The sequence below is a fragment of the Lissotriton vulgaris genome, chromosome 9, assembly GCF_964263255.1.
Source record: "Lissotriton vulgaris chromosome 9, aLisVul1.2, whole genome shotgun sequence".
NCBI lineage: Eukaryota > Metazoa > Chordata > Amphibia > Caudata > Salamandridae > Lissotriton > Lissotriton vulgaris.
Window position 1 is genome coordinate 4,759,479 of NC_141697.1, and position 25,643 is coordinate 4,785,121.

Consider the following 25,643-nt stretch of genomic DNA (forward strand, 5'->3'; position numbering starts at 1 on the left):
ACCGGTGTCGGGGTAACACCACAGGCACTGAGAGGAAGGAACAGCACCACTGATATTGCCCAGTACCGCCCTCTCCTGGACCTGAAGGAAGAGAAGCCTCGACACCCGGTGCACTGAGGGGAAAGAACAGCACAACTGATACTGCCCAGTACTGCCCACTTGGGGCAATGAGTAGCAACAACCGTACAAAATACTGACGCCTTCCGTTCTCAACCTGAGAACGTGGAGAGATGGGTTGACCCATGAGACAGAGATAGCAAAGATGATTGCCAGTTGTTCTGTCCATTCCCCACCCCAAGGGTCTGGAGAGAACGGCTGACCCGTGGGACAATGAGAGGAAAGAAAGTCTGTCCGTTCCCCGCCCCCAGGGTCTGGGGAGAAGGGCTGACCCCTGGGACATAGTACCATCATGGCGACAGGCCCCCCGCCCCAACTTAGCATGCATCCCGCAAATAAATACACGCCACACAAGTATTAACTTGGGAGAAAATGCTACAGGTTTATTACATACAACGTTATTTAATCTTGTGGGTTAGCTTACGGGCGATCCAAGGGCAGGCAGCATTCTCTCCACCTGCCCGCCTGATGAGCCAAGCAGTACCGTGGCAAACCACCTATGTACTGCCCCTTCTGGTAATCCCCTTCCAGGATCACATGACCATTGGTCCCTTATACTCACGCCCCTTTCGGGGCAGAGTGTAGCTAGGCAAGCCCCCGGTTGCTTAGGCCCACAACCACCCGAAGGACTAACGGGGCACCAACACAGGTTCCAGGAACCTCCCATGAGGCCCCTGGGGTTAGGCTCTGGCACGCCTATGTGCCGTGCCGAGGTATCCTTCTGTACCCAAATGCTTCCAGATCGCCCTGTAACTCCGCCTGCAACGATAAAATAAAACATTACAAAGTTCATGCCATATCCCTTACGCCAACACGCTGGGTACGCGGTAGGGTGGGAGACAGCATGTCCACCCCCCAGGTGTCCACGGCACGTCCGGTGCATCAAGAGGCAGAAAACATGGCGAGGGGGACTTATGTACCCCTCGCCCTGCCTGTTGCACCAGACGTGACGTAGCCCGCCCCTGACCCACAAAGAGACTCCTTCGTTCGCCAGCCCCCCCTTGGGGACAAAGGGGGGAAGGGGGAGGGGTTGAAGCCCAATGGCACTAGAGGGCCGCCCTCCCGAGTGGCCCCTACGGTGGCCTCGGGCAGCCACAGTGAGTGGAAGGGCAGTCTGTCCGCTCCCCACCCCCAATGGTCTGGAGAGAAGGGCTGACCCCTGGGACAGTGAGAGGACGGCGTTCCCTGCGCCCAGGGTCTGGAGAAGGTCTCACGCACCTTCACGCTCCTCTGAGCTCACTGCCCGGACACGTCAGGAACATTCCTGCCGCCGAGTTTCTGTTGTACTTCCGCGCATTCGGCTATTTTCAGCGGCAATCACGGAGGAATGCAGGAACATTGAACTTTGGAAAATATGACCCATCCGAGAAACAGAACATCCTTCATGGAACCGCAGCTGGTTATTTCTTTATTTTTGGCTCGGCCCAGGTGGGATGAGAAGCACAGGCAGGTGTGACTCAAAACGAGCAGCTTCGAGATTTTATTTATTTATTTATTTATGTGTTTTTATATAGCGTGGACTTTACCCGAAGGTGTCAGAGGCTTCACAAAAGGAACAGAACTGAAACATGAGAGCATCACAAGTGAACAAATTACAAAAGCAAACGCTAAGTTACATGAGGCAAAAGTGACAATTGTGAACAAACAAAGGGGCAGATTTATGTTAACTGGCGCATCCCCAGGGATGCGCCAGTTAGCGTGCGCCACAGTGCGCCACAGCTCCGCCACCCATGGTGCGCCGCATTCATAATGCGGCGCACCATGGTGCAAAAACGGCACAGATGCGTGACGCATCTGTGCCGGAAATGTGGCGCATTGCTGGAGTTGCGTCGCAAGCGCGACGCAGCTCCAGCAAGGCTCGGGGTTGCCCCATCTACACAATGCTGCGTCAAGACCTACGCCTGCTTCAAGCAGGCGCAGGGTTTTGACGCAGCATTGGCCTGAAAGTGACTGATTGAAATCTCATAGATTTCACTCAGCCACTTTCAGGAGGCGTTCCTGCGGAGGAATGCCCCCCCCTGCGCAGGAACGCCTCCTTATGGCGCAGGGCTGTACAACGTGACGCATCTCCTAGATGCGTCACGTTGTAAATAGGGAGCATTGTTTGCGTCACAGTTGCGTCAAATAAAGTGACGCAATTGCGGCGCAAAGGCATCATAAATCTGCCCCAAAATGTAAGAGGTAGCAAACAGTGTGTTACAAGAGAAAAGTGACGTGTGCATGTTACAAAAGAGAACCAAACACAGATACAAGGATAATACCGCAATAAATGGCAGACACTCAAACCACAAGAACACACTGGGATGGCACTTCCATAGTCATTGAGAAAAGAAATTTTCTATACTAAAAGGTCTTCCTTCAGATAATAGAGAGGGCGTGAATTAACTTTGGAAGTGTCTTTGAAGGAGGAGGGCTTTGAGGCCAGTTTTGAAGGCCTGGGAGGAGGCGGTGATCCGGAGCTGAGGCGGGAGTGAGTTCCAGATTCTCACCGCGTTACCTGAAAAGGATTGGGCCATCGATCTTTCCTTCTTGAAAGTGGGAGGTTCAAGCAGTAGATTTTCCGCATTTCGTGAAGGTTTAGAGCCTCCAGAGAGTTTCAGTTTATTCGCCAGGTAGCGAGGAGAGGAGGAGTGCAAGGCATTGTGGGTGATGCAGGCAGTCTTGTAGATAGATCTTGCCTCGATGGGATATCGAGATATATGTCACGACAGTGAACCAGTCGGTATCACCAGCACTGCGCAATCTGTAAATATCCGAGAAGAGGAATGTCAGAATGAAGGAAGAGCACACAGATCCCAGGGTGGAGGGGGTCTCCATGAGAAGAGACATGAACCCCTACCAGTCCATGCCCAGCTATGCCCACACAACCATACCAGTCCATGCCCAGCTATGCCCATGTACCCCTCGCACCCATACCTGTCCATGCCCAGCTATGCCCATGTACCCCTCACACCCTTACCAGTCCATGCCCAGCTATGCCCATGTACCCCTCGCACCCTTACCAGTCCATGCCCAGCTATGCCCACGCACCTCTACCAGTCCATGCCCAGCTATGCCCATGTACCCTTCGCACCCTTACCAGTCCATGCCCAGCTATGCCCATGTACCCCACTCACCCTTATCAGTCCATGCCCAGCTAAGCCCATGTACCCCTCGCACCCTTACCAGTCCATGCCCAGCTATGCCCATGCACCCCTACCAGTCTGTGCCCAGCTATGCCCATGTACCCCTCACACCCTTACCAGTCCATGCCCAGCTATGCCCATGTACCCCTCACAACCTTACCACTCCATGCCCAGCTATGCCCATGCACCCCTCGCACCCTTACCAGTCCATGCCCAGCTATGCCCATGTACCCCTCGCACCCTTACCAGTCCATGCCCAGCTATGCCCATGTACCCCTCGCACCCTTACCAGTCCATGCCCAGCTATGCCCATGCACCCTTGCCAGTCCATGCCAAGCTATGCCCATGTACCCCTTGCACCCTTACCAGTCCATGCCCAGCTATGCCAATGTACCCCTCGTACCCTTACTAGTCCATGCCCAGCTATGCCCATGTACCCCTCGCACCCTTACTAGTCCATGCCCAGCTATGCCCACGCACCCCTACCAGTCTATGCCCAGCTATGCCCATGTACCCCTCGCACCCTTACTAGTCCATGCCCAGCTATGCCCATGTACCCCTCACACCCTTACCAGTCCATGCCCAGCTATGCCCATGCACCCCTCGCACCCTTACCAGTCCATGCCCAGCTATGCCCATGTACCCCTCGCACCCTTACCAGTCCATTCCCAGTTGTGCCTATGTACCCCTCGCACCCTTACCAGTCCATGCCCAGCTAAGCCCACGCACCCCTCACACCCTTACCAGTCCATGCCCAGCTATGCCCATGTACCCCTCGCACCCTTACCAGTCCATGCCCAGCTATGCCCATGTACCCCTCGCACCCTTACCAGTCCATGCCCAGCTATGCCCATGTACCCCTTGCACCCCTACCAGTCCATGCCCAGCTATGCCCATGTACCAGTACCAGTCCATGCCCAGCTATGCCCACGCACCCCTCACACCCTTACCAGTCCATGCCCAGCTATGCCCATGTACCCCTCGCACCCCTACCAGTCCATGCCCAGCTATGCCACGCACCCGTACCAGTCTATGCCCAGCTATGCCCACGCACCTCTCACACCCTTACCAGTCCATGCCCAGCTATGCCCATGTACCCCTCGCACCCTTACCAGTCTATGCCCAGCTATGACCATGTACCCCTCACACCCTTACCAGTCCATGCCCAGCTATGCCCATGTAGCCCTCGCACCCCTACCAGTCCATGCCCAGCTATGCCCATGCACACTTACCAGTCTATGCCCAGCTATGCCCACGCACCCCTCCTAGTCCATGCCCAGCTATGCCCACGCACCCCTACCAGTCCATGCCCAGCTATGCCCATGCACCCCTACCAGTCTATGCCCGACTATGCCCATGCACCCCTACTAGTCCATGCACAGCTATGCCCACGCACCCCTACCAGTCCATGCCCAGCTATGCGCATGCATCGCTACCAGTCCATGCCCAGCTATGCCCACTCACTTCCAGTCCATGCCCAGCTATGCTCATGCAACTGTACCAGTCTATGCCCAGCTATGTTCTTGCACCCTTACCAGTCCATGCCCAGCTATGCCCATGCACCTACAGTCTATGCGCAGCTATCCTCATGCACCCCTACCATTTATGTCCAGGTATGCCCAGATACCCCACGCACCCCTACCAGTCCATGTCCAACAATGCCCAGCACCTACAGTCCATGGCCAGCTATACCCATGCACCCCTACCAGTCTTTGCCCAGGTATGCCCACGCACCCCTACCAGTCCATGCCCAGCTATGCCCACGCACCCCTACCAGTCTATGCCCATTTACCAAACGCACCCCTACAAGTTATGTCCAGCTATGCCCATGTGCCCCACGCACCCCGACGATCTTATTCCCGGCTACATCCATTGGTATGTTCCATATAGATACCCAAATGTTAGGTGACTAACCCTAGTCACCTACCCCTTCACCTATATTCTCCCTACCATTGCACTATATAGCGGTTCTTAGTGTTGACCTTTTTCCTAGATACAGTGATATCGAGAGATGACGTGGGGTTTTCTCTGAAAAGCTTAAGCCTCATTCATTATGCATGAGGATTCTTGGAATCAGAGCAAGACAGTAGGCCTACCATCTCTTGCATAAAAGGGTTATTCCCTCCATCATCCCAGTCCAACATGACACAGCAAAGGTATATCCCCTGAGGGTACCACTTAGGGTATTTATGTACATCATCTCTTGCTGAGATAGTCGGAGGAGAAAAGAACTTCCATGCCGACACACTGACTTGGTCATCTCGCTGCCATGATTTGGTTGGACTCATGGTCTGTGCTGGGTCATATCTCCGCCATGGTTTGCTTGGACTTGTGGTCTGCGCTGGGTTATCTCTCTGCCATGGTTTGGTTTGACTCATGGTCTGTGCTGGGTCGTCTCTCCACCATGATTTGGTTGGACTTGTGGTGTGACGCTTGAGTCATCTCTCCGCCATGGTTTGGTTGGACTTGAGGTGTGACGCTTGGGTCATTTCTCAGCAATGCTTTGGTTGGACTTGTGGTGTGACACTTGGGTCATCTCTCAGCCATATTCGTTGGACTTGTGGTCTGTGCTGGGTCATATCTCCGCCATGGTTTGCTTGGACTTGTGGTCTGCGCTGGGTCATCTCTCAGCCATGGTTTGGTTGGACTTGTGGTGTGACGCTTGAGTCATCTCTCAGCCATGATGCTTGGGTCATCTCTCAGCCATGGTTTGGTTGGACTTGTGGTGTGACGCTTGGGTCATCTCTCTGTCATGGTTTGGTTGGACTCATGGTCTGTGCTGGGTCATCTCTCCGCCATGGTTTGGTTGGACTTGTGGTCTGTGCTGGGTCATCTCTCCGCCATGGTTTGGTTGGACTTGTGGTCTGTGCTGGGTCATCTCTCCGCCATGGTTTGGTTGGCCTTGTGGTGTGACGCTTGGGTCATCTCTCAGCCATGGGTTGGTTAGACTTGTGGTGTGACGCGTGGGTCATCTCTCAGCCATGGGTTGGTTGAACTTGTGGTGTGACGCTTGGGTCATCTCTCCGCCATGGTTTGGTTGGACTTGTGGTCTGCGCTGGGTCATCTCTCTGCCCTGGTTTGGTTGGACTCGTGGTGTGACGCTTGGGTCATCTCTCAGCCATGATGCTTGGGTCATTTCTTTGCCATGGTTTAGTTGGATCATTCAAAATCAAAAGGAGGGAGGTAGAATTTGTAGATCCACTCAGCTTCCAGGCTATATAATCAAAAAATCAAATGGGGAGTGGAACACTTGATACTACAGCACCAGGGTTCTTTGGAGACCTTCTTAAAAACCCTCATACACGCATGTAAGCAGTGTGGTGGTATATCTTGATTCTCCACCATTATACGTAGCGTGGGTGCATCATCATAGGGTCTTTGTATAGTAGTATGCAACCTCCACCTGAAGGTAAGCACTGGCTATGTAATAGTGTTCAGAAATAGTGCTCAAAAAAGATGTGTAAGTGAATATAAAAAATCCTTGGATCAACAAATTTTTTTTTTTAATAAAGACACATGATTCAAGAATTATTAAAAAAAAGTTTTTTTTTAATAGATTGAGATCATGTTACTAGATCTACTATACATTAGATTTGGTCAGATGGTCGACATGTTTCAGCGCCACTATGCCCAGCCGGGTCTGGGGGGCTTTCTTCAGGATCTAAAAGTAAGTTAAAATACTTGCACAATTTGTGTAGCACAACAGTGGTTATATTTTCCACCTTCTGTTTGGTGCAGTTAGTAGTACCTACAACCAAAGAAAGACATAAAGGTAATATGTTGATATCTATTATTCAATGTGACCCTATATAAATAACTTTAAATACTGATTTAGTGATGAAATAAATACTTTAAACACTAATTTCGTGATATGTTCTAAAAGTAAAAATTCAAACAAGTGAAGCTAAATTGAAGACAGTAGTTCATATATCAGTATACAAAAAAAGATTGGAAGAAATAAATAAGGAAATGGAAGAGACAAGAGAATTCATTACTCAAAGTAAAATACAAAAATTAGGAAAGGACCTAAAACGTTTCACACAAGAGAAGATGCAACCATACTCCAAAGAAAATTACATCCTGCCTGAGCAGGCTACCGATAACGAATCCACAGGAGGAAACTGCTCTGATAATTCAGAGTGGAGTGGAGATGATTACACCCCACGAAGGAGTCGAAATCAATACCGGAATCAATCACGGAGGAGAATTGACAGATGGCCAAGATCAAATTATCACAATCAACAAATGCCATTTTTTCAGCCTTATATACCAAGCTATGAAAGTTGGATGAACCCATATAATCATGGAATGCCACCGCCTCCACAAATGATGGGTCCCCCAATGATGGGGCAAGAGAACACACAACCACAGCCTTTTTTAGGAAGAGGCCAAAATCTACCGAGAGGAAGACGAAGAAGAATAACGTGGAACGAACAACCACCCCGGATGATGGCACAGAGCAAGACCAAAGAGAAGGCAGGACCGAGTGAAATGAATCACGAATAGTGAACTTGACGAATATAGTGCTCTCAGATGATCAAAAACGAGTATTAAATAAAGGTTTGCGGTTTGTCCCCACACCTACTTTAGACACCTTCAAACTGAGATGCGAACTATCAGAGTTCTGCAGAAAGCTAAAACTTAGAGCCTTCTTTGAAGGGAAGGAAGACACCAGATACAAACCTTAGGGAAAAATCCACATTCAACCCCCCAAACAGCTTGGCACCAATGGAGATATTAACGTTTGAACAAGCTATCATGAAAGAAGCAAAGGATATTGAAAGTCTGACAATAAAAAACATTTGTCAACCTTACAATAGTGGAACAAAAGACACTAAATGAACTGAAGAACAATGACACTCTCATAATCAAACCCGCCGATAAGGGGGGAGGCATAGTACTCCTTGACAAGAAGGGATATGATGAACAATGCCTCAGTCTTCTTTCAGACACAAAGTTTTACGAAAAGATCTCCAGAGACCCAACCACAAGATTAGAAAACACCATTAGAATAATGGTTAATGAAGCAGAAGTGAATGCATGGATGACAAAAAATGAAGCGGAATATCTAGTTGTACAAAAACCTAAAACACCATATTTCTACTCGTTACTAAAAACACATAAGAATCGAGTACCACCACCTGGGAGGCCGGTTGTTTCAGGCATAGGTTCAGTACTTGAACCTCTGTCAAAATTTGCAGATTCATTTCTGAAACCACTAGTACAGAAGACTCACACCTATTTGAAAGACACCAGAGATCTACTGAACCAACTGATGGATTTACATTTTAATGAAGAAGAAATGCTTCTCGTTGGACTAGACGTAGAAAGTCTATATACGAGTTCCCACAGCAAAAGACCTTGGAGACTCTAAAAACTATTCATTTTTCTGATAGAAGGGAGCACAGAACACCGAAACACTTCGTACTAGAGTGTTGTAAATTGGCCTTAATGGAAAATTACTTTGAGGATGATGGCCAATTATTTGTACAAAAACATGGTACATCCATGGGGAGCGCCTTCGCGCCTTTGGTAGCAGGGCTCTATGTAAGTGACTTTGAAACCAAATACATTTTGAATAGCAGCAATCCTTTTTTTGTCTAAATTTTATTTTGGAAAAGATTCATAGACAACATCATTGTCATCTGGCAGAATAACAAAAATAATTTGCAAGAATTAATCAAATGGATGAATGAAGGAGATGAATGTTTGAAATTCACATTTACTGCAAATAAAAGGGAATTCGACTTCTTAGACATATCCCTGTATGTAGAACAAAATAAGATCCAAACAAGCACTTACTATAAGCCTACAGCAAAGGACAGTCTATTATCTTATAATAGCTTTCATCCCAAACCATTAAGAGAAAACCTGTTATAAGGCCAATTCTTAAGATTAAAACGCAATTGCAGTAAGTTAGAAGATTATAAAATTCAGGTGAAAGAATTAACAACTAAATTGACAAATAGAGACTATCCAAGGAAGATTGTAGAAAAATGTCAAAAGAGAGCAAGACACCAACCACGAGAATGTCTTTTAGATGCCACTCCCAAAAAAAATGAAGACAAATCAAATACGTGCGTGACAACCTATAACACATTACATAAGTAATGAAGTAAAGAAGATAATCAACAAGAAGTGGAAGATTATCACATGCGGAAATTTGGAATGGCAAAAACCGAGGTTTGCTAATCGCAGAACCAAAAATTTGAGAGATCGACTGGTTCACACTCAACCACAAAGAAGATCTGAAGTCGGGAGCATTACGAGATCTTGGAACATGGTCCTGATAACTGGACACTACCCGTGTGGTGCATGTACAGTATGCAAACTAACATCAGCATCAAAAAGTCTATCATTATCTGAGAACCTACTTTGGACTCAACGCCAACACACTAACTGCAATTCGTCCTGTATAATCTATATGATTACCTGTCCATGTGGACTCAAATATATTAGGATGACATGCCACAAAGCAAAAGTGAGGATTGGCGAGCATAGGAGTAACATAAATACAAAAAAAGAAGCAACTAAAATGAGCAAACATTTTCTGGAGTCCAATCATAAAGCAGATGAATTAAAATGGACAATAATAGAGATGTTAACTAATAAGGACAACAATGCGGATAGAATTCTATTTGAAAGAGAACAGAGGTGGGTGGATCGCCTAAAAACCAACAGCCAGGGACTGAACGATGACATACCTTGGTCCCAACTCTCTTGATTCTTATGATCCAAAACCCTTTAATCTCGATTCAGGTCAGTGCACAATTGAATATAACATATACCTAGTTACCTTTTTTTTAAATGCCCCCAAGATCCTGTAACCTTTGGTAAATATACTATATACCATTGCTTGTGCAGAGGTATAATCTCCTCCAAAACGTTATTGGCACTTACCCTTCCGGTTAGTACAAAACGTATGATTATAACAAACGGTCTTTTTGTTAAAGTGCCATCAAGACTAAATATATAAAATGATTACTTGTGCAGAGATATCACCACCTCATTATCAATATTGATACTTACTGTTATGTCCTGATTTAGGCCAAAACGTAACCACATGAATGTCACCAAGATTCAACAGCGTAAGGATGCAGGCGCCAGCCGGCAAGCGGTGTGCACTGTTCCTAGGAATCCTTAATTCCACTTGTTACTTACGAATTTTTAAATAATAAAATCTGTTGCTTGCTTCTTCAAACGTTCATTCATCTCAAAAAACATTTGACTATACCATGTAAGGTAAACAATTACATCATTGTTACTTTTAGATATGGTACATGTTTGTGTACATATGTCTTGATACAATATATCGCCATTTAAGATTTATACATGGTATAACTTAACAATCATTAATACGTGTTTCCAATGATACAAAATTTCACAGAAAAAAACGAATAATTAAATAACATGTAGCTTTGATTTCTGGAAGTCCGACGCCCAATGCCTTTCTGGAATTTGCTTTCCCTTCGTCAGGGGCAGTTTCCTGTACTCAGTCTTCAAAGCAAGTCTTCAACTACGACGTGATCAAGCAAGAAACGGTTCATGAAGCAACGTTCGCCTCATGAGTAATGAAGAATAAGGGTCCACGAAGAACAATTATGCACTGCGTCACATCAACGAGAATGTCCTAGCTTTATCACCATCTGTGGGCGTTAGTAGTGGGAAGAAGTCACGGGTTTCTGTGTGGTCTATCTTATTTCAGTCAGTACTATTAACGTACCTGAAGATCAATAAACACGGGGTATCCTCGATGCGGGCAACTTATTGGCGTTAAGGTTCTTGTTCTGGTAACCGCGGAAGGATACCGTACTGAAATACCAAGATTAAATAACCATCGGTAATGATATGTGTACCGATGCCTGCACAGAGATACCATCATCTCAAAAAACGATATTAGTACTGACTTTGTGTCCTGATTGAGGCCACCATAACTGCAAATCAATATAACACCTTGTTGTTAACGGCTTCTTGAAAATGCCCCAACTTAATGCTTGTGTAGTAACAACATCTCCCGACAACGATATTAGTACTTATTTTCACAATTATTATATAACTGGCCAAATAGGTATAACCATGGTATATATCGTTACAAAAATTTTGTTTCACAAATTTCACACTTCATTGATAAAAATCGGCGATATCATACGGAAGGCTTTCTTCCGTATAGTCTTTTCTTAGTTTCCCATAGGCTTTGACAATAGAAAAAGGCCCGGAGACCCGCTCCAGTCACTTCCGGGTGTAGTGGCAGCACAAGCAAGGGACTTCCAAAGAGCAGGTGAGGAACCACCATGCTGCCGCAAACACGTGGCGAAAACCAAGCATGACCGTTCCTTTAACAATGCATTCCCTTTTTACACAGGCGACGGAGAACACTATGGGGCCGATTATGATAGCGGTTTTCCCGCATCCTCCGGGCCGGCGGAAGCCACCGCCGGCCTGGAGAATGCGGGAAAACCGCTGCGGAGCCTTGAAAACCCACCGCCATATTAGGATGGCGGTGGGTCTTTAAATCCGTCCGCAGCTTTTCCGCAGCGGTCGCCTTCCGACCGCGGCGGAAAAGCTTTAACATGGCTGGCGGTGTCTATCAGACACCGCCAGCCATATTAGGATGGTGTAAAATCTATGCTTTTCCGCGGCAGCTTTTCTGCTGTGGAAAAGCATACTGACCTTCACTTTGGGGTCCCGTTGCGGGCCCCCTGGGTGAAAGGGGCGTGGGGGGTGCACATGGGGGGTACCATTTGCGTGAACAAAGCAGCAGGCACTGCGCGGTGCATGCCGTTTTGTGCACATAAATGCGGTGCATGCATTTTTAACATTGCGGCGGGTGCAGCTTGAAGCTGCACCCGCCGCAATGTTAAAGATAGAGGATGTGACCGCCACCCTGGCGGTCACATCCTAATCTGCACGGAGGGAACGCCACTGGCCATGCGGATGTTCCCTCCTACTCTGGGGTCGTGGAAGGACTCAAGTCCGTCCGCGATCCTAATGTCCCCCTATGTCGTGAACCCCGAAGGAAGTATTATTTTAGACTTGAGAGGTACGGCTAGAATTACAATAGCTCATTGGGCACGAATGTTACTAATTATTGCGAAGTCAATTTTTGGCATAACAACTGTCGTAAGAGGGGCAAATACTTTTGAATTATGATAATGCCAAATGCGATTGTCACACATTACTGATTCTCTGCGCAGGGAACGTTTTTGACATACTATGAGTCCACTATACAATTATAAATAAAGCGCTTTAGACTCCATCTTCATTTATAAAAATTTGAATATAAGATAAACCTTTATAAAAAATGGTGACAGATATGACTAACTTTCCATTCTCAGTAACATGTTCACAGTATCCCTCCTATCACAAAATTAGGCCTCCATTAGGATGGCGGGCGGGCTTTGCCCGCCCGCCACCCTTGCGGTAAACGGGACATCCCACCTCAAGGGCGGGGGTCCCGATGTGTGCATTAGGATGCGTCCGCCACAGTGGCGGACGCATCCCCACATTTTTAACATTGTGGCGGGCATTGCTCACTGCACCGCCCGCCACAATGTTAAAAATGTATGCGTGCATTTGCATAAACAAAGCGGCAGGCACCGCGTGGTGCCTGCCGCTTTGTTTATGTAAATGCTGGGGGGTACCACAGGTACCCCCGTGTGCAGCCCCCCCACCCCTCCTTCACTCTGGGGGCCCGCAGTGGGCCCCCAGAGTGAAGACTGCATGCCGAAAGACATCCGATTTGGCCCATCATAATATTGCTGGCAGTGTCTATTAGACACCGCCACCATATTAATCCTTTTCCGCCCCGGCCGCAAGGTGACCGGGGCGGAAAAGTCTAAAACTCCAAAGAGTGCAACAGTAGGGAAAGCGTTGGATAGCGTAGGGGTAAAAATTACTATTCCCACTCCAGTGAGTGCAACAGTAGGGAAAGCGTTGGATAGCGGGAGGGTAAAATTTACTATTCCCACTCCAGAGAGTGCAACAGTAGGGAAAGCATTGGATAGCGTAGGGGTAAAAACTTACTGTTTCCACTCCAGAAAATGCAACAGTAGGGAAAGCGTTGGATAGCGTAGGGTTAAAAATTACTATTCCCACTCTATTGAGCTTAACAGTAGGGAAAGTAAATATTTAATATATTAATAACAATAAATTAGATACCAATACCAATACAAAATAAATTAAAAGTAAATACCAATTTAATATAATATAATAATTAATCAATTAAAAAAATAATATTAAATATTAAAATTTATTAACTATTAATACAAATTAATTACCAATTTACAATTAATAAATTAATAAATAAAATGTAATTACCAATTAATTCAAAATAAATACCAATAAATAAATAAAAACATTTAATTAATTACAAATAAGTAACTTCCCACCCTATTCCCCCTATAAACACACAACCCGCTATGGAAAATAAATTAATAAAATTCACATATTTATCAATTAATCAATTAATAAAAATTAATTACCTTAATCAACTACCAAATAAAAATCAATTAACAATGTATTCAAAATAAATACCAATATATAAATAAAAATATGTAATTAATTATAATTACATTACTTCCAACCCTATTCCTCTATAAACCCACAACCCGCTACTGAAAACAAATTAATAAAATTCACATAATTATCAATTAATCAATTAATACAAATCAATTACCAATTAAAAGTTAATTAACAATTTATTCAAAATAAATACCAATAAATAAATTAAAATATTTAATTAATTACAATTAAATTACTTCCCACCCTATTCCCCTATAAACCCACAACCCGCTACATAACTAAAATGCAAAATTAAATTAAAAATAATTAATACTTTCTAAAAATTAATATATTTTTTAATATAATTACAGTTCTTCCCACCCTATTCCCCTATAAAACCACAACCCGCTACAGAATTAAATTACGCAAAAATTAAATAACATAAAATTCATTACTTAAAATAAATTACAAAAAAATATATAAACTTTTCACACACATGCTAACATACAAAACACTTTAAAAAACTACAATATTATTAAAAATTCGATATATTTTAATAACCTATATTATATACTTCGATATTTTGACTTTCTATATTTATAAAAAGGTATCAGATATTTTGTCCATTCTATCTATATTTTGGAGTCGATATTTATGTAATTCGATATTTTTTACTATATATTTTGTCTGTATACCCTCTCTGCCATGGTTTGGTTAGACTCATGGTCTGTGCTGGGTCATCTCTCTTCCATGGTTTGATTGGACTCGTGGTCTGTGCTGGGTCATCTCTCTTCCATGGTTTGGTTGGACTTGTGGTGTGACGCTTGGGTCATCTCTCATCCATGGTGCTTTAGTCATATCGCCACCATGGTTTCGTTGGACTCATGGTCTGCGCTGGGTCATCTCTCAGCCATGGTTTGGTTGGACTCGTGGTGTGACGGTTGGGTCATCTCTCTGCCATGGTTTAGTTGGACTTGTGGTGTGACGCTTGGGTCACCTCTCTGCCCTGGTTTGGTTGGACTCGTGGTCTGTGCTGGGTCATCTCTCTTCCATGGTTTGGTTGGACTCGTGGTCTGTGCTGGGTCATCTCTCTGCCATCGTTTGGATGGACTCATGGTCTGCGCTGGGTCATCTCTCCGCCATGGTTTGGTGTGACTCATGGTCTGTGCTGGGTCATCTCTCTTCCATGGTTTGATTGGACTCGTGGTCTGTGCTGGGTCATCTCTCTTCCATGGTTTGGTTGGACTTGTGGTGTGACGCTTGGGTCATCTCTCAGCCATGGGTTGGTTGGACTTGTGGTGTGACGCTTGGGTCATCTGTCAGCCATGGTTTGGTTGGACTTGTGGTGTGACGCTTGGGTCATCTCTCTGCTATGGTTTGGTTGGACTTGTGGTGTGACGCTTGGGTCATCTCTCTGCTATGGTTTGGTTGGACTCGTGGTCTGTGCTGGGTCATCTCTCTTCCATGGTTTGGTTGGACTTGTGATCAGTGCTGGGTCATCTCTCTTCCATTGTTTGGTTGGACTCCTGGTCTGCGCTGGGTCATCTCTCTTCCATGGTTTGGTTGGACTTGTGGTCTGCGCTGGGTCATATCTCTGCCATGATATGGTTGGACTTGTGGTCTGTGCTGGGTCATCTTTCTGCCATTGTTTGGTTGGACTTGTGGTCTGCGCTGGGTCATCTCTCTGCCATTGTTTGGTTGGACTTGTGGTGTGACGCTTGGGTCATCTCTCCGCCATGGTTTGGTTGGACTTGTGGTGTGACGCTTGGGTCATCTCTCAGCCATGGTTTGGTTGGACTTGTGGTGTGACGCTTGGGTCATCTCTCAGCCATGGTTTGGTTGGACTCATGGTGTGACGCTTTGGTCATCTCTCTGCCTTGGTTTGCTTGGACTTGTGATCTGTGCTTGGGTCATCGCTCTGCTATGGTTTGCTTGGACTCGTGGTCTGTGCTGGGTCATCTCTCTTCCATGGTTGGGTTGGACTTATGGTCTGTGCTGGGTCATATCTCCGCCATGGTTTGGTTGGACTTGTGGTCTGCGCTGGGTCATCTCTCAGCCATGGTTTGGTTGGACTCATGGTCTGTGCTGGGTCATATATCTTCCATTGTTTGGTTGGACTCCTGGTCTGCGCTGGGTCATCTCTCTTCCATGGTTTGGTTGAACTTGTGGTCTGTGCTGGGTCATCTCTCAGCCATGGTTTGGTTGGACTCATGGTCTGTGCTGGGTCATATCTCTGCCATGGTTTGGTTGGACTTGTGGTCTGCGCTGGGTCATCTCTCTGCCATTGTTTGGTTGGACTCATGGTCAGCGCTGGGTCATCTCTCCGCCATGGTTTGGTTGGACTTGTGGTGTGACGCTTGGGTCATCTCTCAGCCATGGTTTGGTTGGAATTGTGGTGTGACGCTTGGCTCATCTCTCTGCTATGGTTTGGTTGGACTCAAGGTCTGGGCTCGGTCATGAGTGCTGGTGCTTCTTTCCCTTGATTCTTCCATGGTCCACGCATGCTCTGACCTGGACTAGGTGCGGACTGCACCTGGGCTTCTGCCCCTGCTCTGTTCCCTTCTCAGATTGAGGCTGCCCCCAACACACACAGTGGGTACCTTAGGAGGGCGGCCACCTTATTGCCACTTCTGGCACCCCAACTGGACTAGTTGTTGGGCCTAAATTCCGGCGCGAGCTACACTTCACTTCCAATGTGGCAAGTAGGGCTGGGGCAAGGTACCCACCCCGTCCATCCGACGTTCGTTTTGTGCCAACTAACTACACCTTCACCCTTCCTACAGCAAACCCGGCGTGTCAGCGGGGATGGGTAGCTGGGGTAGGAATGAAAATAACTTGTTAATTTGTGTTGCAGGTGGAGTTACAGGCAATTCAGAGGCGGAATGGTACAGAGGGGTATCCTCTTCAGGGTGTGTGAGACGTTGACCTGGCATATTCTGTCCACTATTCTACTGGGCACCTTGCACCAGTCCAAACAACCTTTATTGATGATAGGTTGAAGACAACCTTTATTGAAAGCTATCCTAGTGGTACCTATGAAGAGCAGCCTTCAGGCTAAGTCTTGGAGGATTGTAAAGCAGTTTGTTTTACCAGTCTATAATCTTGTGAATGACCAAATGAAAGGAGAACCACACCAGGTATATATATGAGATATATGTATTTATTCTAAACACATCCCTCCAGTCTCTTTATGAGGCTAGAGGCAAAAGTACATACAGAAAACTTAATAGCACACCGTAAATTAGCACAATAGACGTTGAGCCCTACGGGCGTACCAAACCATATATTAAGAATGTGGTATAAGAATCACGACTTGACTAGACACAAGGCTTAGAGCCGATAGAATCGCTGGGGCCAGAAGGAACCACACAAGGTGGTAACACAGGGGGCCCACAGGGGACGCCTGCAGTGTGAGAACACAGCTGCAAATCACCATTAGCTTCTATGGGGAAAGTCGCAGTTGGAACTTTAACCCGTTCAGCGCGGCGCAAATTCCTGCGCTGTGCTAAACGTTCCATTGGGCCTATGGAACCATGACGGAACGGTTCCGTCACGAGCGCAGGCCAACCGACGCTCATGACGGAACCGTTCCATCATGAGCATGGAAGGGGTTAAAGATAAAGGAAACTTAGAAGAGGCCTTTGAGCAAACCCCTTTAGACTTAAGGGGTTCTAGGGCCAACACCCACGGGAGCACTGGAGTACTCCAGTTACCTCAACCCTTTATAGTCGCTCCTTCTGGAGGTGTAAGGACGAGGGATGGTATGTTTCATCGGTATTGTCTCTTCCCCTAGCAGAGACAGAACATGGGACAGTGTGTTTCATGGTTATAGTCCCTCTCTCTGGCGGTGACAGGATGTGGGATGGTGTGTTTCACCTTTATAGTCCCTCCCTCTGGCGGTGACAGGAAGTGGGATGGTTTGTTTCATCTTTATAGTAACCCTGGGCGAAGTACTACGCTACGTTCGTGGAGTTTGCAAAGTTTGCGCTACTTCGCACTACCGGAATTGCACGTAGCACAGTACAAACACGCGTAGCGAAGCAGTCATTTTTGCTTGCTCGCGGTCCTCAACGTCAATTTGGCGACCGCAAGCAGAAAAAATGATATCCCGGCAAGACTTTTTCCTCATTCGCTTATCAGCAACATCAAGTTGCTGATCTCGAGCGTGGAAAATAAACCTTCTGGCGAGATTCTCAACGCAGGGAGGTCAGGTTTCTCATTACGAGTGGTCGCGTATGCTCGCGACGGCTCGCGATAAGCAACTACCAGTCCATGTTGAGAAAGCTGCTGCTCGAGTAGAAATCTACTCAAGCGGCAGAAAACGACTACTTGCACTGTGCAAGATTCGATTTGCATTGATTGCAAAGTGCGGACAAGCATCCGGCACTGTGCAATCAGTGCGAACATCATTTTGCACAGTGCACTACGCAGTTCGCGTAGCTACGCATAGCTCGCTAGTGTGAAGTGCACTTCGTGTAGCTACGCATAGCGCTACTATGCGAACTACGCCCAGGGTTACTTTATAGCCAGTCCCTCCCTTGGGCAGTGACAGGACGTGGGATGGTGTGTTTCATCTTTATAGTCCCTCCCTCTGGCAGTGACAGGACGTGTGATGGTGTGTTTCATCTTTATAGACCCTCCCTCTGGCGGTGACAGGACGTAGGATGATGTGTTTCATCTTTATAGTCCCTCCCTCTGGCGGTGACAAGACGTGGGATGGTGTGTTTCATTTTATAGTCCCTCCCTCAGGCGGTGACAGAAGGTGGGATAGTGTGTTTCATCCTTATAGTCCCTCCCTCTGGCGGTGACAAGACGTGGGATGGTGTGTTTCATTTTATGGTCCCTCCCTCTGGTGGTGACTGGATGTGGGATGGTGTGTTTCATGGTTATAGTCTCTCCCTCTGGCGGTGACAGAACGTGGGATGGTGTGTTTCATGGTTATACTCCCTCCCTCTGGTGGAGACAGGACGTGGGATGGTGTGTTTCATTGCATAGTCCCTCACTCTGGCGGTGACAAGACGTGGGATGGTGTGTTTCATTTTATAGTCCCTCCTCTGGTGGTGACAAGACGTGGGATGATGTGTTTCATGGTTATAGTCCCTCCCTCAGGCGGTGACAGGAGGTGGGATGGTGTGTTTCATCTTTATAGACCCTCCCTCTGGCGGTGACAGGACGTAGGATGATGTGTTTCATCTTTATGGTCCCTCCCTCTGGCGGTGACAAGACGTGGGATGGTTTGTTTCATTTTATAGTCCCTCCCTCAGGCGGTGACAGGAGGTGGGATAGTGTGTTTCATCCTTATAGTCCCTCCCTCTGGAGGTGACAAGACGTGGGATGGTGTGTTTCATTTTATGGTCCCTCCCTCTGGTGGTGACAGGCTGTGGGATGGTGTGTTTCATTGTATAGTCCCTCACTCTGGCGGTGACAAGACGTGGGATGGTGTGTTTCATTTTATAGTCCCTCCTCTGTTGGTGACAGGACGTTGGATGGTGTGTTTCATGGTTAAAGACCCTCCCTCTGGCGGTGACAGGAAGGGGATGGTGTGTTTCATTGTATTGTCCCTCCCTCTGGCGGTGGCAGGACCGGGATGGTGTGTTTCATTGTATAGTCCCTCTCTCTGGCGGTCACAGGATGTGGGATGGTGTGTTTCATTTTATAGTCCCTTCCTCTGGTGGGTGAAAGACATGGGATGGTGCGTTTCATGGTTAAAGTCCCTCCCTCTGGTGGTGACAGGACAGGGATGGTGTGTTTCATTGTATAGTCCCTCACTCTGGCGGTGACAGGATGTGGGATGGTGTGTTTCATTTTATAGTCCCTTCCTCTGGTGGTTGAAGGACATGGGATGGTGTGTTTCATTTTATAGTCCCTCCCTCTGGCGGTGACAGGACGTGGGATGGTGTGTTTCATGGTTATAGTCCCTCGATCTGGCGGTGACAGGACGTGGAATGGCGTGTTTCATGGTTATAGTCCCTCCCTCTGGCGGTGACAGGACGTGGGATGGTGTGTTTCATTTTATAGTCCCTTCCTCTGGTGGTTGAAGGACATGGGATGGTGTGTTTCATTTTATAGTCCCTCCTCTGGTGGTGACAGGACGTGGGATGGTGTGTTTCATTTTATAGTCCCTTCCTCTGGTAGTTGCAGGACGTGGGATGGTGTGTTTCATTGTATAGTCCCTCCCTCTGGCGGTGACAGGACGTGGAATGGTGTGTTTCATTGTATAGTCCCTCCCTCTGGCGGTGACAGGACGTGGGATGGTGTGTTTCATTGTATAGTCCCTCCCTCTGGCGGTGACAGGACGTGGGATGGTGTGTTTCATTTTATAGTCCCTCCTCTGGCGGTGACAGGACGTGGGATGGTGGGTTTCTTTGTATAGTCCCTCACTCTGGTGGTGACAGGACGTGGGATGGTGTGTTTCATTGTATAGTCCCTCCCTCTGGCGGTGACAGGACGTGGGATGGTGTGTTTCATGGTTATAGTCCCTCCCTCTGCCGGTGACAGGACGTGGAATGGCGCGTTTCATGGTTATAGTCCCTCCCTCTGGCGGTGACAGGATGTGGGATGGTGTATTTCATTTTATAGTCCCTCCCTCTGGCGGTGACAGGACGTGGGATGGTGTGTTTCATTTTATAGTCCCTTCCTCTGGTGGTTGAAGGACATGGGATGGTGTGTTTCATGGTTATAGTCCCTCCCTCTGGCGGTGACAGGACGTCGGATGGTGTGTTTCATGGTTATAGTCCCTCCCTCTGGCGGTGACAGGACGTGGGATGGTGTGTTTCATTTTATAGTCCCTTCCTCCGGTGGTTGCAGGATGTGGAATGGTGTGTTTCATTGTTATAGTCCCTCCCTCTGCCGGTGACAGGACGTGGGATGGTGTGTTTCATGGTTATAGTCCCTCCCTCTGGCGGTGACAGGACGTGGGATGGTGTGTTTCATTGTATAGTCCCTCCCTCTGGCGGTGACAGTACGTGGGATGGTGTATTTCATTTTATAGTCCCTTCCTCTGGTGGTTGCAGGACTTGGGATGGTGCGTTTCATGGTTATAGTCCCTCCCTCTGGCGGTGACAGGACGTGGGATGGTGTGTTTCATTTTATAGTGCCTTCCTCTGGTGGTTGAAGGACATGGGATGGTGTGTTTCATGGTTATAGTCCCTCCCTCTGGCGGTGACAGGACGTCGGATGGTGTGTTTCATGGTTATAGTCCCTCCCTCTGGCGGTGACAGGACGTGGGATGGTGTGTTTCATTTTATAGTCCCTTCCTCCGGTGGTTGCAGGATGTGGAATGGTGTGTTTCATGGTTGTAGTCCCTCCCTCTGCCGGTGACAGGACGTGGGATGGTGTGTTTCATGGTTATAGTCCCTCCCTCTGGCGGTGACAGGACGTGGGATGGTGTGTTTCATTGTATAGTCCCTCCCTCTGGCGGTGACAGTACGTGGGATGGTGTATTTCATTTTATAGTCCCTTCCTCTGGTGGTTGCAGGACGTGGGATGGTGTGTTTCATGGTTATAGTCCCTCCCTCTGCCGGTGACAGGACGTGGGATGGTGTGTTTCATGGTTATAGTCCCTCCCTCTGGCGGTGACAGGACGTGGGATGGTGTGTTTCATTGTATAGTCCCTCCCTCTGGCGGTGACAGTACGTGGGATGGTGTATTTCATTTTATAGTCCCTTCCTCTGTTGGTTGCAGGACGTGGGATGGTGCGTTTCATGGTTATAGTCCCTCCCTCTGCCGGTGACAGGACGTGGGATGGTGTGTTTCATTGTATAGTCCCTCCCTCTGGCGGTGACAGGACGTGGGATGGTGTGTTTCATTTTATAGTCCCTTCCTCTGGTGGTTGCAGGACGTGGGATGGTGCGTTTCATGGTTATAGTCCCTCCCTCTGGCGGTGACAGGATGTGGGATGGTGTGTTTCATTTTATAGTCCCTTCCTCTGGTGGTTGAAGGACATGGGATGGTGTGTTTCATTGTATAGTCCCTCACTCTGGCGGGGCAGGATGTGGGATGGTGTGTTTCATTTTATAGTCCCTCCCTCTGGCGGTGACAGGACGTGGGATGGTGCGTTTCATGGTTATAGTCCCGCCCTCTGCCAGTGACAGGACGTGGAATGGCGTGTTTCATGGTTATAGTCCCTCCCTCTGGCGGTGACAGGACGTGGGATGGTGTGTTTCATTTTATAGTCCCTCCCTCTGGTGGTGACAGGACGTGGGATGGTGTGTTTCATTTTATAGTCCCTCCCTCTGGCGGTGACAGGACGTGGGATGGTGTGTTTCATTGTATAGTCCCTCACTCTGGCGGGGCAGGATGTGGGATGGTGTGTTTCATTTTATAGTCCCTCCCTCTGGCGGTGACAGGACGTGGGATGGTGCGTTTCATGGTTATAGTCCCTCCCTCTGGCAGTGACAGGACAGGGATGGTGTGTTTCATTTTATAGTCCCTTCCTCTTGTGGTTGAAGGACGTGGGATGGTGCGTTTCATGGTTATAGTCCCTCCCTCTGGCGGTGACAGGACGGGGATGGTGTGTTTCATTTTATAGTCCCTTCCTCTTGTGGTTGAAGGACGTTGGATGGTGCGTTTCATGGTTATAGTCCCTCCCTCTGGCGGTGACAGGACATGGGATGGCGTGTTTCATTTTATAGTCCCTCCTCTGGTGGTTGCAGGACGTGGGATGGTGCGTTTCATGGTTATAGTCCCTCAATCTGGCGGTGACAGGACGTGGGATGGCGTGTTTCATTTTATAGTCCCTCCCTCTGGCGGTGACAGGACGGGGATGGTGTGTTGCATTTTATAGTCCCTTCCTCCGGTGGTTGCAGGACGTGGGATGGTGTGTTTCATTTTATAGTCCCTTCCTCCGGTGGTTGCAGGACGTGGGATGGTGTGTTTCATTTTATAGTCCCTCCCTCTGGCGGTGACAGGACGTGGAATGGCGTGTTTCATGGTTATAGTCCCTCCCTCTGGCGGTGACAGGATGTGGGATGGTGTGTTTCATGGTTATAGTCCCTTCCTCTGGTAGTTGCAGGACGTGGGATGGTGCGTTTCATGGTTATAGTCCCTCCCTCTGGCTGGGGCCTGCAGGAAGGACAGTGATGGGGGTGGGAGCGGTAGTGTTTTTGTCACCTAGTGCCTGTAGGGAGCTGGCTTCACCTCAAGGCACAGGGACGAGGAAGAGATATCAGAGTAATGAAGATTACTGGTAATTATTCAGGGTGTTTATCATTCCTTCTGGATGCTGCTCCCTCACCTCATCCCCCCCTCCTCTCCCTCCCCTCGCTCCCCCCCCCCCCCCCGCTCCATGACTCCTTGTCCTGCACCTTGGCAGGCTCCCTGAATATTTTACAAAGATGAACGTGTCCTCCTGGAAACTGAAAACGTTTCTCTTTCCTTGAAACAACAGGAACATTCATAACTTCTTAGGCCAGGAGTCGAGGGCAGGGGGGGCTTCTGCATTGAGCCGCCCCCCCCCCCCCCAAGCAAATTGGGCTCTTCCTGCCCCCCTGCGCCAAACTGAAGATGAGAGGCAGGTAGGGCGGGGCCCTTTCCTTTGCCAGGGTGTAGGAGAGTAGGGTCTGCTTCCTATGGTTACTTCCACTTTTTGCTGTGCTTCACTGGTTTTTCGACTTTAGTCTGGCTGTGGCCATGCTAATCAGGCCCACAGCCCAGCTGTTCTCTCTCTAAATTGATACCATGTACTTTAAGTACATACCAGATTGGTGACTGAGTCACCCTTGTGAGCCGCTGTATATGGTACCATGTGTACTCAGGGTATAGGGATCCCAGAGGCCTACCAGGGGCTGAAGCATGTATTGTGCCACCCCTGGTTAGCCTTCCAAACTGACACCACAGGTCTGTACTGGCTGCCTGGGTAAGGTGGTGTAAGCACCCCTTACTTAGATATAGAATACTTATATCTACCTATATATATAGACACATATTAACCTATAGGTCACTCCTATGGCAGGCCTTGACAATCCTGGAGGCAGAGTGCTTGGTTTTGTGTGAGAGGGTTCCCTAGCATAGACTGAGCACCTCTGCAGCTTTCGGAACCATCTCCTTATAGCTGTTCTATGAAATAGCCATACCATCTACTCTTAAGTGCATTATAATCCTCATTGGTAATGCTAACTTTGGTTTGGCTTTATCAAAACATGTTTTGTAAGGTGTCAAACACTACTACCCCCCCAGTTCTGGAGGTGGGGGTAGCATTCCAACCTTCTAGAGGGAGAAGACATGTACACACTCGTAAACCCGGTTAAAGTTAAACAGAGCACCAGCATCACAAAATGGATGCTGCTGCCACAGACATGAGTCTGCCCTCCTGCTGCTGGATTAAACTCCGTCAGGGGAGGCCTGGACAATAGGTTTCCTGTCCAGGAAGGTGCCAGCACCTCCCCAGACAGGCGTTAGTGTATTGGGACAGAGTGGCTTGCATTCAGTGAATGCTTTTCAGACACTGCCTGGGGCACAGAAGGTGCTCCATGCAGTTCCCAGTTCAAACCGGTTACTGGGGCACTCAGCCCCAGTTCTGGCCCAAAACTGGACAAAGGGGAAGGGGTGTAACCACCCCCTCCCCAGGCCCACCCATAGGAGGGACCTTAAAGTTAGTCCAACCACTAAACTTATTATAAGTATAGAACCCCAGTCCTAAGGACTTTAGATTACCCTGGACCAAACTCTGCAACATATATCTTGGACCTTCGACATTCCATTTCGACTGGAAGACGGAAGAAATCTCCCTTATGGTCAAGGAGTGATCACCCTGTTCAAACAGGCACCAACTGCATCTTTGCCGGTCTGCATTTTCGAGGCTCCCGCCAGATCACGAAGAATCTGTGACACAGGACATAGACTTCCAGACATCTCTAAAGCTGACCCGAGCTCCCAGCAAAGCTGAGACCCATAGCTAACACGAGAGACGTGGGACCAGAACTCCTGGACAGCCTGCATTTTGGCGACTGCACCTACTTCCCGAGGTATCCCGAAGTTGTGCATTGGGGTATTTGAAGCCCTTGCCTCGAGCTCCTTTTACACCAAAGTACAGAGGCCAGCACTCCGCAAGTGACCCATGAGTCCCTTTTCTTAACCATAGCTCAAGGCACCTTTGCGGTTCCTAATCCATTGGCTAGTGAGCCCCCACAAAGGCCAATCCTTTGTTTCTTGAGCTTTCCTGGTTGCTCCAGACATGCTCCCACTCCTCTCCAAAGGAGGAGTCCCTCAGACCTTGCTGGTCTGCACCGAAGCCAATCTTGTCATATTGCATGAGTTGATGTTGCCAAGGCTTGTGGGGTCCAATCCGGATTCCAACATCGCAGTCAGCTGGATCCTTTGTGGGACAGCTCGAATCCAGCTGCTGGTTGTCATCGACACCTCCAGATCCTCATGGCTGAAGAGTCAAGCTTCATTTCTTTCACCTGAAATGATCCGACATCGGCTGGCATCTTCTCCTCGCTATTCCGGTTACTGGCTAGTAAACCCAGACTCTGTCCCTTCTGCTTGCAGGTTCTTCACATCTCCGATCCACCCTTGGATCCACCCGGAAACTTTTCCTCTGGTCGCCTGCAGCATTTCTTCTCAGTGCTCCATAGGAATCGACGACGAAACCTGACACCAAAAGACACCTATGCACCCGGCTTTCCTGGGTGAGGTAACACGAGTAATCCTGTGCTCCCATGGGTCTTGCCTCTCGAAGTGTCCTAGTCTAAAAGGGTTCCATCGTAGTTTACCTCTAAGTGCCCTTAATATTTAAAATTGTAACTTGTTCGTTCTCCATAGAAAGTCAATGGTGATCCGCGGGGATGTATGTCAGTACAACGCAATCTTTTAGATTGTGGTACTTTACAACGCGGGTATTACAATGCAAGTCGTTACAACCACTTGCTTTGGAGGGCGCGGATTGAGGAATATTATAAT